General features: G+C 37.0%; 1 protein-coding gene across 19 annotated transcripts in view; it reads left to right on the forward strand.

The window, feature by feature from the left end:
• CDC42BPA (CDC42 binding protein kinase alpha) overlaps positions 1 to 14,666 on the forward strand; it is a 314,383-nt gene that overhangs the window by 75,334 nt on the left and 224,383 nt on the right. The window contains exon 2 of one of the 19 annotated variants that reach the window (XM_030812776.1): positions 13,297 to 13,454. The exons of the other annotated variants lie outside the window; for them this stretch is intronic. The gene's annotated coding sequence lies outside the window, so the exon portion shown is untranslated. The remainder of the gene's footprint in view (positions 1 to 13,296; positions 13,455 to 14,666) is intronic. 19 annotated transcript variants of the gene reach the window in all.

Here is a 14,666-nt window from a genome sequence, read left to right on the forward strand (position 1 = left end):
CAGAAGGAAGACTAACAAACAGAAAGGACATCCACACCAAAACCCCGTCTGTACGTCACCATCATCAAAGACCAAAGGTAGATAAAACCACAAAGATGGGGAGAAACCAGAGCAGAAGAGCTGAAAATTCTAAAAATCAGAGCACCTCTTCTCCTCCAAAGGAACGCAGCTCCTCGCCAGCAGCGGAACAAAGCTGGACAGACAAAGCTGGAGGCGTCATGATACCTGACTTCAAACTATACACAAGGCTACAGTAACCAAAACAGCATGGTACTGGTACCAAAACAGAGATACAAACCAATGGAACAGAATAGAGCCCCCAGAAATAATACCACACATCTACAATCTGATCTTTGACAAACCGGACAAAAACAAGAAATGGGGAAAGAATTCCCTATTTAATAAATGGTGCAGGGAAAACTGGCTAGCCATATGTAGAAAGCTGAAACTGGATCCCTTCCTTACATCTTATACAAAAATTAATTCAAGATGGATTAGAGACTTAAATGTTAGACCTAAAACCATAAAAACCCTAGAAGAAAACCTAGGCAATACCATTGAGGCCATAGGCATGGGCAGGGACTTCATGACTAAAACACCAAAAGCAATGGCAACAAAAGCCAAAATTGACAAATGGGATCTAATTAAACTAAAGAGCTTCTGTATGGCAAAAGAAAGTACCATCAGAGTGAAAGGCAACCTACAGAATGGGAGAAAATTTTTGTAATCTACTCATCTGACAAAGGGCTAATATCCAGAATCTACAAAGAACTAAAACAAATTTACAAGAATAAATCAAACAACCCCATCAAAAAGTGGGCAAAGGATATGAACAGACACTTCTTGAAAGAAGACATTTATGCAGCCAACAGACACATGAAAAAATGCTCATTATCACAAGCCATCAGAGAAATGCAAATCAAAACCACAATGAGATACCATCTCACACCAGTTATAATGGCGATCATTAAAAAGTCAGGAAACAACAGGTGCTGGAGAGGATGTGGAGAAATAGGAATGCTTTTACACTGTTGGTGGGATTGTAAACTAGTTCAACCATTGTGGAAGATAGTGTGGTGATTCCTCAAGGATCTAGAACTAGAAATACCATTTGACCCAGCCATCCCATTACTGGGCATATACTCAAAGGATTATAAATCATGCTGCTATAAAGACACATGCACACTTATGCTTATTGTGGCACTATTCACAATAGCAAAGACTTGGAGCCAACCCAAATGTCCATCAATGATAGATTGGATTAAGAAAATGTGGCACATATACACCATGGAATACTATGCAGCCATAAAAAGGATGAGTTCATGTCCTTTGTAGGGACATGGATGAAGCTGGAAACCATCATTCTGAGCAAATTATTGCAAGGACAGAAAACAAGACCACATGTTCTCACTCATAGGTGGGAATTAAACAATGAGAACACTTGGACACAGGGTGGGGAACATCACACACCGGGGCCTGTTGTGGGGTGGGGGTAGGAAAGAGGGATAGCATTAGGAGATATACCTAATGTAAATGATGAGTTAATGAGTGCAGCACACCAACATGGCATATGTATACATATGTAACAAACCTGCACGTTGTGCACATGTACCCTAGAACTTAAAGTATAATAATAAAAAAAAAGATGATTAGCCGGGCTTGGTGGTGTGTGCCTGTAGTCCCAGCTACTCAGGAGGCTGAGACAGGGGAATTGCTTGAACCCGGATGTCGGAGTTTGCAGTGAGCCGAGACCACGCCACTGCACTACAGCCTGGTGACAGAACAAGACTCCATCTCAAAAAAAAAAAAAAAAAAAAAAGAAATAGAAATCAGTTAGCAGGATTGGACAGGAAGAGATAAATCTTTTAAGTATTAATAGACCACCTATGCATAAAAATGTATAGACACAATAGATAAAAATATCTATTAATAAGATAATTGAGTATTTTCAGTTAAGGGATCATCATACAAAGATCAGTAGAATTCCTCTGTATTCAAAATAATTAACTAGAAGAGATGATGATACAAGATGTCATTCACAATAACAAAAACAATCATGTCTCTAGGATCTAGGAATTAACCTAACAATGCATAAGATCTACATGGAATAAATTTTAAACTCTGTTACAGTATTATTCAAAAGACTTGAAAACCAGATACACCATATTCAAAGATGGCACAACATATTTGTAACGATGTCAGTTCTCCCTAATCTATAAATTCTATGAAATGTCAATCAAAATCCAGTGGAATATTTTGAGAAATTTGAACTATCAAATAATTTATGTGGAGCTTCTGATTCTGATTACGACACTTTTGCTTGTATTACACCAGCTGTTCTGCTGAAAACAACTAGAAAACCTTGACTAAAGTATAAATTTATCTGTTTGAAGGTATAAGAACTATGAAATCATTAAGACTCAAGGGGCAAAGAGTTGCAGATATAAATTGTTGAGAGGTAAACTCCCAACATTCAGCCCTACCTTTCTCTTTTAGGCAGTTGCCGTTACCTACGCAGTAGCAGAACAGCTAGAAATCTCATAGGCAGGAAAAACGTAACTTGGAGTTCAGGTTTCAGTAAAGAGTAGGGCTCTGTTAAGTATCCTAGGTATTCAGTTTTGATCCTTGAAGGCCTGTCACCTTTAGGTGTAAAGACAAATGGAAATGAGTCTGCCATTATAAGACAGAAACTCAGTTGCAATCAATTAAGACTCCATGACAGGATAAATATGAAAATTATACCCAGGCATATATCAGTAAAACTTCTGAAAACCAAAGATAAAAAATTTATTAATACCTAGCAGAAAAAGGACATGTAATTTCCAGAAAGCAGTAAGACAGTTCACTTCTCAACAGAAATGATGGAAGTTGAAGATAATGGAAAAATGGCATTTTAAAACTACTGAAAGAAGAAAAGCCATCAATCTAAGACTTTATGCCCAGCAGCAGTATCTTTAAATGAAGGCAAAAACCAGAAGATATTGCTGAAAGAAATTAAAGAAGACCTAGGCAAACGAAAAGATATTGCATATTCATGGGTTGGAAGACTTAATATTTTTAAGATGGCAATATTACCCAAATTGATCTAAAGATTCAGTGCAATCCCTGTAAAAATTCAAGGTACCTTTCTAGTAGAAATGGACAAGCTGATTTTAAAATTTATGTAGAAATTTGAGAGATCCAGAATAGCCAAAACAATTTTGAAAAAGAGCAAAGTTGGAGGACTCACACTTCCTGATTTCAAAACTTACTACAAAGCAATGGTAATCAAAGTTGTGTGGTACTGTCATAAGGCTCATATATAAATCAAGAGAAAAGAAAGTCCATAAATAAATTTTTACATTTATGGACTATTGGTTTTTGACAAGGGTGCTGAAACCAAGGAGGTAAAACAGTTTTTTTCCAACAGTGTGGGACAACTGGATATCCACATGTGAAAGAATGAAGTTGGACTCTACTTCATACCATATACAAAAATTAACTTCAGTATAGATCATAGACATAAATGTAACAGATAAAACTATGAAACTCTTAGAAGGAAACATACGTGTAAATTTTTGTGACCTTGGCTTAGGCAATGGTTCTTAAATATGACACGAAATCTCAGGCATCAAAGAAAAAAACAAAAAATAAGATTTCATCAGAGTTTAAAACTTTTGTGCTTCCAAAAAACACCATCAGGGAAGTAAAAAGACAACTCACAGCGTTGGAGAAAATATTTGCAAATCATATATCTGATGAGGGCCCAGTGTCTATATTAAAAGAACTCTGCAACTCAGCAATAAAAGCACAACCTAATTTAAAAATTGACAAGTGATTTGGATAGCTGTTTCTCCGAAGAAGTTATACATATGGACAATATGTACATGAAAAGATGCTCAACATCACTGGTCATTAGAGAAATGCAAGTCAAAACTACAATGAGATACCCCTTCTCACCCACTGAGATGGCTGTAATAGGCAAGACAGTAACAAGTATTGATGAAGATTTGGGGAAATTGGAAAGCTTATGCATTGCTGGTAGAATGTAAAATAGTGTAACCACTTTGTAAAGCAATTTGAGAGTTCCTCAAAATGTTAAACAGAATTACCATATGATCCAGCAATTCTACTCCGAGATGTGTACAAATGCAAGAGAATTGAAAATGTAGGTACACACAAAAACTTGTATATGAATGTTCATAGCACCCTTAATCATAATAGCTAGAAAGTGGAAACACTTCAAATGTCCATCAACTGATGAATGCATAAACAAAATGTGGTATATCCGTATGATGGAATATTATCTAGCCACACAGGAGTGAAAAAGTACTGATATATGCTACAATATGAATGAGCCTTGAAAACATGTTGAGTGAAAGAAGTCAGAACGAAAAGCCACATATTGTATGATTCCATTTATGTGAAATATCTGCAGGTTTGTTACATAGGTAAACATGTGCTATGATGGTTTGCTGCACCTGTCAACCCATCACCTAGGTGATTAAGCTCCACATGCATTAGCTGTTTATCCTGATGCACTCCCTCTCCCGGCCTGCCCCCACCTCCCCACCCCATAGGCCTCAGTGTGTGTTGTTCTTCTCCCTGAGTCCATGTGTTCTCATTGTTCAGCTCCCACTTATAAGTGAAAACATGTGGCGTTTGGTTTTCTGTTCCTGTTAGCCAGTAGAACAAGTAGACAAGAATCAGTAAGGGATAAAGGCTATGAACAACCTCAACATAATTGACGTAGAACATTATACTGAATCACTGATGACTACTTGTTTCTTGTTTAGTACACATGGAACATTTATCATTTACTAGTGTATAGACATGCAGTTGATTTTTGTTTAATATGGACCTTGTATCCTGTGACTATTGTAAATTTAGTTTTAGGACCCAGTTTTTGTATATGGTTCCCTGTTAGATTTCCACCTTCTATCTTATCTAACCTTTATTTCCTGTCTTTACTAGTTTTATGGTTACCAAAGGGAAAATTCAAAGTCTCCTAAGTTTGGCAGAAACCATCAGGGTGAAGGCCAGCTATGATGCCTGCATATCCGTTAGTATTCTTAGATACAGTTAATTTTGATGCCATGCCAGTTTCTTTCATCTCACTCAGAAATGTGTTTAAATGGTTATTTTAACAGTTTCTCACATTTATGATATATAGGAAAGTAATTCAACATATCTGATCTTCCATACTGACAGAAATTGAAGTTTTTGTTTTTTTCATATGAATATTAGTCTCAACTTGTCTACTTAAAAAAGCGTTATTTTCATTGGGATAATTTGAAATTTACAGATGAAAGGAGAATTGAAGTCCAGTCCTCTTTGGATTACAGTATGATAAGTTCAGAGAAGAGAGATGGCCAGTTTTATAAACTTTTTACTTATTTCTTACGTTCCTTACTAGATTTTTTTTGGTAGCTGTTGACGGGATATTTTCTACTATTTTTTTCTTTCTTTTTCTTGAAAAATATGAAAGGCATTTATTTATATATCCTACTTCGTTAATATTAATTACCTTTTGTTACCAGCTACCTTAACAAATTACCTTGTTTCTAGTAGTTTCCTTTTTGTTTATTTTATACTTTTTTAGTTATACAATTGTATCTTCTACCAAAAATAATAAAATTTGGAGTCTGTACATAGACAATTTCCCTATTAGCTCTCTTGACTCCTTGAGTTTTGATTTTCAGCTTTAACTGTCTATGTAATTGCTCTTACCTGTGCATTAATTTTATTCTGCAGTGTAGTTTCTCCATTTTCTTTTCTCTCCATCTAACCCTATTCTGTTCATCCTTAGATTTCAGGAATTCTTTAAAATATCTAATCAGCTGATGTTACTCTTATTACTTTTCAGTGTTATTATGGTTTATTTTTGACAACTTATATTGTCTGTCATCTCATGAGCTTGAAGGTGGGAGGGGAAGTAAATGAGGGTCCCTAGTTTGCCATCTCAAAACAGACTCTATTTAGACTATTTAAATACTAACTTAAAAAGAAAACATCAACAAAAGTCAATGTTCCTGGCCCTTATTCTTCAGTAACTGAATATTTCTTGGCTGGTCTTCGCAGCTGAAGTTCTTTATACTACTTCATTGTTTCCATCCTTTGAGAACTCCAAATCTTTCCTGTTTCTGCCTGTACATGTCATTGATGAAAGTCTTCATTCCTTGTACCATAGATCCTGGAAATTTTGATACTTTCCATCTGTGGGCTATGATATAATTGCATCCTGTTTGAGCTGTGCAAGGAGGTGAGGTTCAAACCTCTTCTCTTCGCTTCTGGGTTTTAACTAGTATACTAGAGCTAGATCAGGTTCAAAATTACTGAATTTTCTGTTAAAAGGGATCAGGACTTAAACCTGGAGCCAAACTGGAGATTTCCAGTTATTTTCTCCTAAATGCAAAGTTAGGTTCTGACCTGGAATCTCAGAGTAGACTCCAAGTATATGTATCCAGCTAGCTGACTTGAGGTTTCCAGCCCCCCTTACAAATCAATTGGCTAGTGGAACAGAGAACAGTATTGAAATATGGGCATCCAGGCCAATTGCTAGAGGACAGATCTTGAGTCCTAATCCATTTGAGTTTGTTACAAGGACAGAAGTGAAGTGAAAGGGAATTACTCATTTTTGTTTTTCCACATTTGCCTCTTGAATCAAGAGAGAGGGTGGAGCCTCTCTTGCTTGTGAGGCAGGGTGTTTCCACATACTCGTAACTTGAACTCTAGGAAGAAAAAGGTAGCAGGATAAATTTTACAGAAAAGGGAAGTAGAGCAGCGTGCTTTGCCCAAGCACTCATCTCCTTTGATACAGTTCCTTCAGATACTTCGAAATGACTAATGCGTTATATTTAAGGCCACTAGTACTAGTCATTGTGTTTTCAAGGAAATCAGAGGTATTCACTGCTTCACTAAATGTATTTGTCATTACCAGTTGCTTCTTTAAAATTATCCCATATTTGGAAATCAGTGAAAGAATTGCAGCAGAAAGAAATCAGTGAAGGAACTGAATACAAGAATAAAGTCAGGAGATGAAGAGAGATGAAGAGTTTATGAAAATGGGAATAAAGATATAAAATGCTTTTATTGTTCTAATGGGGAGATGAGAACACCTATACAACTTCTTCCTAGTATTTGTACTTACAACTATTAAATTCCTTATTTATGTGTTTAATGTTTGTGTTCACCAATAAAGTGTAATCTCTGTGAGGTCAGGGAGTGAATTTCTCTTGTTTTATTCCCTACTTAGAACAGTGCTTTTAAATGTATTTTTTTTTATCAAGGGCTAGAAACATAGGAAAATGGAGTTCTTTTTTTCTTTCATGCTTCCCTCTTTTGACTGATGAAAATAATACTTATTAATCATCTACTATAATCCAGTAATTTACATGCCCTTGAGTAGGGTCGCAGTTTAATCAGCAAGGGGGAGAGGTACTCAGGATTGATACCCACTTCTGTAGTTTGAGGGATAGTTTTCCAATTTTATTTCTATTCACAGGTAACAAAATTGATGTAGTTTTATAAACATTAATATACTGAACTTTTCTTACCAAATATTTAGTCTTTTTCCCATGTATTGAAATATTTCTTTGTAAATCTGATTTCTTATGGCCCCATGAAAGTCCATTATGTGGATATTTGATAATTTACTTAACCATTTCCTTATTGTTAGGCTAGAATGTGTGCTCCATGAATATAAAGATTTTTTCCCTCTGTTAGCTCATTGCAGTTTCCCAGTACCTACAACAGTGTCTAGTGCATAGTAGGTGCTCAATATGTATTTGTAGCATGAGTGAAAGAATGCGCTCTAATTTTTCCATGTTATAAATGCCTTATAAAACGTTTTTGTACCTAATGCTTTCACTACACGTCAAATGATTTTCTAAGAATAAATTTCTAGAAGAGGACTTGCCAGTTGAAAAGACATAGAAAAGGTTGTATGATTTCAAATTAGTTTTCTAATCCAAAATAATGTTATCTGTGGCTATTTTTCTTTACACTTTAATTTTATAAATTTTCTATAACATATTAGGATCAAAATAGTATTTTTTTTTCTTTTAAGTGCATTTCTATTTATTCAAAGAGCAGTGAGCAGTCTTCTAACTGGAATAAAAGGTTTTTGTTGGTGGTGGTGAAAGATGAGCCTTGAAAGGTCACAGCTGGGTGTGGTGGCTCACACCTATAATCCCAGCACTTTGAGAGGCTGAAGTGGACAGATCACCTGAGGTCAGGAGTTCGAGACCAGCCTGGCCAACATGATGAAAGCCCATCTCTACTAAAAATACAAAATTAGCCAGGTGTGGTGGCACGCATCTGTAAACCCAGCTCCTTGAGAGGCTGAGGCAGGAGAATTGCTTGAACCTGAGAGGCAGAGGTTGCAGTGAGCCGAGACTGCGCCATTGCACTCCAGCCTGGGCAACAAGAGTGAAACTCCATCTCAAAAAAAAAAAAACATCACTTGGGCAAAGCAGTGAATGGCTTGGTATGGTGTGCTGAGGACCTTTATTCTGCAGGAATCGGAGTCCTGTAAACTACTAATAAGCAGAATACAAAAACTTCATAAAATAAATAAAAATACAAAAAAGCAGAGTACAGATGCCACCTGTCTTTTGAAAGGGTTGTGTCCCAGTGAACCCACTGTAAATTAAAAATAAGTCTTAAAGATGCATTTAATATACCTAACCATCATAGCCTACCTACCGTAGCCTAGCCTACCTTAAACCTGCTCAGAACACTTATGTTATTAGCCTACAATGGGGCACAATCATCTAGCAATACTGTACAGTGTAGAGTATCAGTTGTTTGCCCTCATGACTGCGTGAGAGCTGTGGCTCGCTGCAACTGACCAGCATCCTGAAAGAGTCTCATACGGCTTTCTATTGAATTCATGTTGTTTTTGCACCATCTGTAAAGTCAAAAAATTGAAAAATCGTCAGTTGAACTATTGTAAGTTGGAGACCATCTGTAGTGGTATAATTAGAACTCTTCTAGAAAGGTAGTAGTCATAGTGCTGAGGAAGGATTGGATAGAGAAGGGGACAAAGGGAGGTGCTAGATTTCTCACTCTCTAGTCTCCATGTCTCACCAGTCACCAACTCAGTATTTCTTCAGTTTCTTCCTCTTTTTCTTAGTTAGATCCTCTCACCTCAGTTACTGCTATCATTTTCCAATGTCTTTCCCTGCCTTGAAACCATTCTCCACAGAGCTGCTAGAGTGATCTAGCTTAAACTATCTGCACAGAATGGTTCCCCTGTTATCTGTATTTTTAAGGTTCTAGTTTATTAACATGACATACAGGTTCTCTACTCTTTGGACCCTTCAGCACCATTTCTTGCTACTCCCTGTTGTGCTCTTTATGTTCCTAGGAAAGAAAACTGCTTATTGTCCTGTCCATCTTCTCTCCCACACATATTTCCTGCCTCTGTGCCTTGCCTATGCTGTCCTTACTTCCCAAACTATCCCCTGTCCTCAGTCACATCCATTTCAGTCCCCTTTTTCTGGAGTTCACTATGTAAGACTCAGGTGTCAGCCACTTCATTAAAAAAACTTTTAACATACATATTCACATACTATACACTTTCCTCCTCTACTCTCACTTTGGGGTCAAGGACCTCTCTTCTTTACTTTTTATAGGACCCTGATTTTTACCTCTCCTTTCCCTGTAGTACTGTTATGGTACTGTCTGTGTACTACTGTTTAGGTGTGTTTTGCACAATGGACTGTGAGAATTTGGGAGGTAAGAACTTGTGGGGTCCAAGGGTCCAACCCTTTTTATTGATCCAACCTTTGGCTCTCTGAAAGTTTGCTGAAAAATTAACGTACAAAAGGCAGATTAATAGGAGAAAAGGCATACAAATTTATTTAACGTGTACCCGTGGGAACCTGTATGATGAAGACCCCAAAATACAGGGGAAATTGCCCATTTTTATACTTAGGTTCAGTAAAGTATAGACAGCTGTGTAGAAATGTGATTGGAGAAGAAAAAGGGTATGATCTAATGCTAACAGACTGAGTGGGGAAACCCAGCAAGGCCTGTGTGTCTAAAGTCTTCTTGGCCTCTCTGTGCAGCATTCCTTCCTACCAGGTATGGGGCAGGACCCTCTCTGGAATGGGGGTGTGATGATCTACAATGAAACAGGTAAAATCTGATAGTTTTTTTGTTGTTGTTTCTTTGTTTGAGACAGAGTCTCGCTGTGTCCCCCAGGCTGGAGTGCAGTGGCGTGGTCTTGGCTCACTGCAACCTCAGCATCCCGGGTTCAAGTCTTCCTCATGCCTCAGCCTCCCGAGTAGCTGGGACTACAAGTGCCTGCCTAATTTTTTTGTATTTTTAGTAGAGATGGGGTTTCATCAAGTTGGCGAGGCTGGTCTCAAACTCCTAACTTTAAGTGGTCCGTCCTCCTTGGCCTCCCAAAGTGCTGGGATTACAGGCATGAGCCACAGTGCCCAGCCATTTTTTTAAAGACAGGGTCTCATTCTGTCACCCAGGCTGGAGTGCAGTGGTGCAATCACAGCTCACTGCAGTCTTGACCAAGCTCCCATCTCAGCCTCCCAAGTAGCTGGGATCACAGGCATGCACCACTATCCCTGGCTAATTAATTTTTTTTTTTTTTTTGTAGAGAGAGGGTCTTCTTATGTTGCTCTGGCTGGTCTCGAACTCCTGGGCTCAAGTAATCTTCCCTCTGCAGCCTCCCAAAGTGCTGAGATTATAAGCATGAGCCACCATGCCTGGCAATAATTTCTTTGTAGCCAGTTTTTATACCAAAAGGCTGAGGGAAAACTAGAGTAATATTTTTAGGTTTTATGGCTGGCTTTGAGGAAAGGGAGTTCTAGTTTCTATGACCTAGAGAAGAGGGATTCTAGTTTCTATGGCTTACCTTGGGGGGGAATGGGACTGAGAGACAGAGCAGGAGAAGGTCAAAGAAAAACTTCTGTGTCTAATGCAGCTGAGTCCTTCATTTTGGAGTATTGTTTTCTGAGCCCAACAAACTTTTTATTCAGCTTTGTGTTCTCAGCAGTTAGCATAATGTATAGTATATAGTAATGTGGTAAAAAAAAAAAAAAGCAGCCTATTATTTTTCAGTTGAAATAATGAGGGCTTGAACTAGGCCAGTGGTAGTGGGAAGGTAGGGTGGGTAGGAGAAACAGATTCAAAGAAGTCAACTTTGGATGTTAGTGATAAGTTAAAGGTATATAGTTTATAGATGATGAGATTTGCAACTTGAATGAGTTTGGTATACAGATTTTTGACTTCTTAAATTTAAGACATTTGCTGAACATGCTAGAGAGATGACCAGTAGGCAACTAGAAATAAGGGTATAGATAGTAAGAAATAGGGATTTAGGAGTTGCCAGCATATTGGTATTAACTGAGGCTTTGGAATAGATAATGTAAGTCAGGAAGGAGAGGAGATGTAAAAAAGGTGGAGTAGAGATCCTTGGGGAACAATATTTAACAGGTTACAACAAAAGAAAAATTAGGGAAGTACATTAATTGTCAGCAGTGTCCAGTAATGAAGAAAGGGTAAAGCAGATGAGAATTGAGAACAATTTATTTGGAAATTAGACAGTTGTTACTGAACTTTGAGAGAATAATTTCAGTCTAGTAGAGTGAAATAGAAATTAGATTGAAATAGGTGTTTGAAAGAGGTTGAGAAGCAAACAAATGATGAGCAAGTGGAAAAAGCAAGCATGTACTACTCTTTCAAAATGTGCTTTTTGGAGAAATGTGGAAAGGGATGTGGTATCAGTTCCTTGAGGAAAAGGTAAAATGGGGGTGACGTTTTTGTTTGTATTTTTGTTCTCGGATGGGGAATGGTCTTGGAAAAGTTTTTCAATTGATATCCAGGAGAAAGGGGGATTGAAAGCAGGAAAGAAAATTTTAATGGAATAAGGACAGGAAGGGAAGAAAGGAGAGGGTCTGGTATCAAGATCTCAAATGATACTGTTAGCCCTGAAAAGTGGTAGGGTTTAAAAGGAAACGAGGTATGGAAGCGCAAAAACATTTAGAGTTGGCACGAGGGAATGTAAAAGATCTGTTATCTATAAAGTAGGCAACCAGGTCATTAATTGCTGATGAAGAGTAGATAGGACAGGAATGGGATAGTTTGTGGTGGCAGGGTGGCACAGGACATTTTGGAAGATTAGTAAAATTCTGTTGAGAGTGATAGAATTAATGTCAGGACTGCAGGTAGATTTGAGGGTTCAGCTGAGATTGAGCTATGGAAATAAAAAGCAACAAGAAAAAGACTTAAAGAATATATATATAATTCTTGTATATATCATTCCTTACATAATATATATATCCTTATATATAACCTTATTTTATATATATCCATATATGTATGTATACATATGTGTGTGTGTATATATATGTATATATGTATATATATATGTATATATGTATATATATGTGTATATATGTATATATATGTGTATATATATATAAAACATGACTTTTTTTCATTAAAGAGACTGAAAAAAAAGACAGGGAATTGAAAAATTACTTGTAGTTGCTCATTAGGATATGTAAGGCAGTTAGTTAAAGACAGCCAAATTTGCTCTACTGTCCTGATGCTTGGAAGAATTAAAGAATGGGGTACAGGGCTGGGGAGTTGGTGGCAGCAGATAGCAGTCCAGCAGTCAGTCAAGTCCTGCCTGGTCACAGGTCAGTGCCATTTAAACCTCCAGGATCAAGTCAGAGCACTTGATGCATGACTGATAATATTTGAGATTTAGTGTGAGGTGTCTTTTAAAATTTTTTTTTGCTGTGTTCTTGCTGTATGTGTGTATTGATTAAAATATGTAAAATAAAAGCAACAGGTTGCTGGTAATTAACTCTGTTATTTCAAGACAGAATTGATTTTGTATAGAAAGGTAGTATTGGCTGAATTATGAGCTTTACTGCTTATTCATTCCTGATGAAAATATCTCTGCTGGGCTTACATACCCTGTAGTGTTTATGAACTAGTAGGTTTAGAAATGAAGAGACCCTAGAGAGAGAATCATTTCCTCCAAGATGTTTTATCTTCTACCAGGAATTTGTCAATAGATATATAGGCCCAGTGGATAGGCTCACCTCTGCATGAATATTTGATAGGAGCATTTCTATTAATTATGCTCTTTCTTAAAAAAAAAAACCATGAAAATAAATGCATCATTTATGTAACTCTTATAAGAAATGCATAAATCGTGGGAAACAGTGAGCAAGATATAATTGAAAATCAGCAGCTCAGTGAGTTACGAACCTTCTCTCTACAACTCAATTGTGTTAGTTACTGCTTAACTTAACGCTGGGTTTTCCTTTTTGCTTTCAGGAAAACCTTTAACTTACGCCCTGGGTGTTGCCTGTCAACAGTTTCCTGGTGGCTCACCGCTTCTGCCTGCTCCAGCCTTGCTCCGGCAGCTTCAAGGCTTCTGGGCTTCAGAGCTTGTTGTGAAAGCTTGCTGCTTTGGCCTGCTACCCCTGCTTCAGGTGTCAAAAGCTTTTAATTAGCCTGCTTCCTCTAATTATATAACTAGGCCCTTACATGTCTGCATAATCCAGTTCTAGGGTCTGAAACGAGAATTACCTTTAGCCATTCATTCTTCTTTAAAAAATCTTTTACTCTGGCTCTCCTGGCATTCATGGGAGAGTAAGAAGTTATATTGCATGATTCACCTTTGATGGTGCTAGTCTTCAGTCTGTAGGGGCAAACTGGTGTGGGCATACTGTATTTTATAGCCAGTGTTTGTTCTGATTGGTTGATGCCCATGCTGTCCCAATTTTAAAGTATTTTGACTGTTGCTACTGAATATATAAATTCTGTCTCCATAGAAAGGATATCTCTGGCTGGTTTAATAAACTCTCTATAGTGTTTTTAGTTTGCTTATTAAAGATAATATTTAGTTCCCTCCCCCATTTTTAATAAATATTTTGAACACAAATTAGTCACTCACAGAACAGTTTTTAAGAACGCAAATACAGTGATTTCTATACATTTTGTAACGATCACCATTAACGTGTCAATAGGTATCAGAATTATAGGTATGATGAATGGGAAGAGCTCTTCAGTACTTATGTAACTATTCAGTACTTAGAGTAGTAAAGTATACTAGCTCTCTTATCAGACAGCCAGGTACATATTCTGGTTCTATTACTTATTAATTTTGTCACTATGAGTAAGTTAATTAACTTCTCCAAACATTAGTTTACTAATTTAAGTGGGGATTGTAGAATCTGCTTTAGATTGGTGTAAGGATTAAATGATGGGTAATATATGTAATATGCTCAGCCCAGTGCTAGGCACAGAATAAGCTTTTTATAAGTAAGAATTATTTTTTGTTATTTTATTATTATTAATCATAAATGGTAGTAGATGATATGTAGGGGAAATTAAAAGGTGAAAAAGACAATAAGTAGTAAGCAGCAACAGATAAAAGATAATAAAGGCCAAGTTGTGAAGTCAGGGCTTCGATGCCTGTTAAGAGAGCAGAATGAGCTGGAATAAGCTGATACATGTTTAATAAATCACAAAATACACAGTTGTATCTCTTTTGTCATAATACCTAATTTTTGAGTTTTAGTGTCAGTTTAGTTGTATACTTGCAGCTGAGAATATTGATGCCGTAAACTTTGCATGTATATACACCCACATAGATTACCAGTCATTCATCATTAATTCAGCTAATGTTTATTGAGTACCTA

This window comes from Nomascus leucogenys, chromosome 5 (assembly GCF_006542625.1).
Source record: "Nomascus leucogenys isolate Asia chromosome 5, Asia_NLE_v1, whole genome shotgun sequence".
Taxonomy (NCBI): Eukaryota; Metazoa; Chordata; class Mammalia; order Primates; family Hylobatidae; genus Nomascus; species Nomascus leucogenys.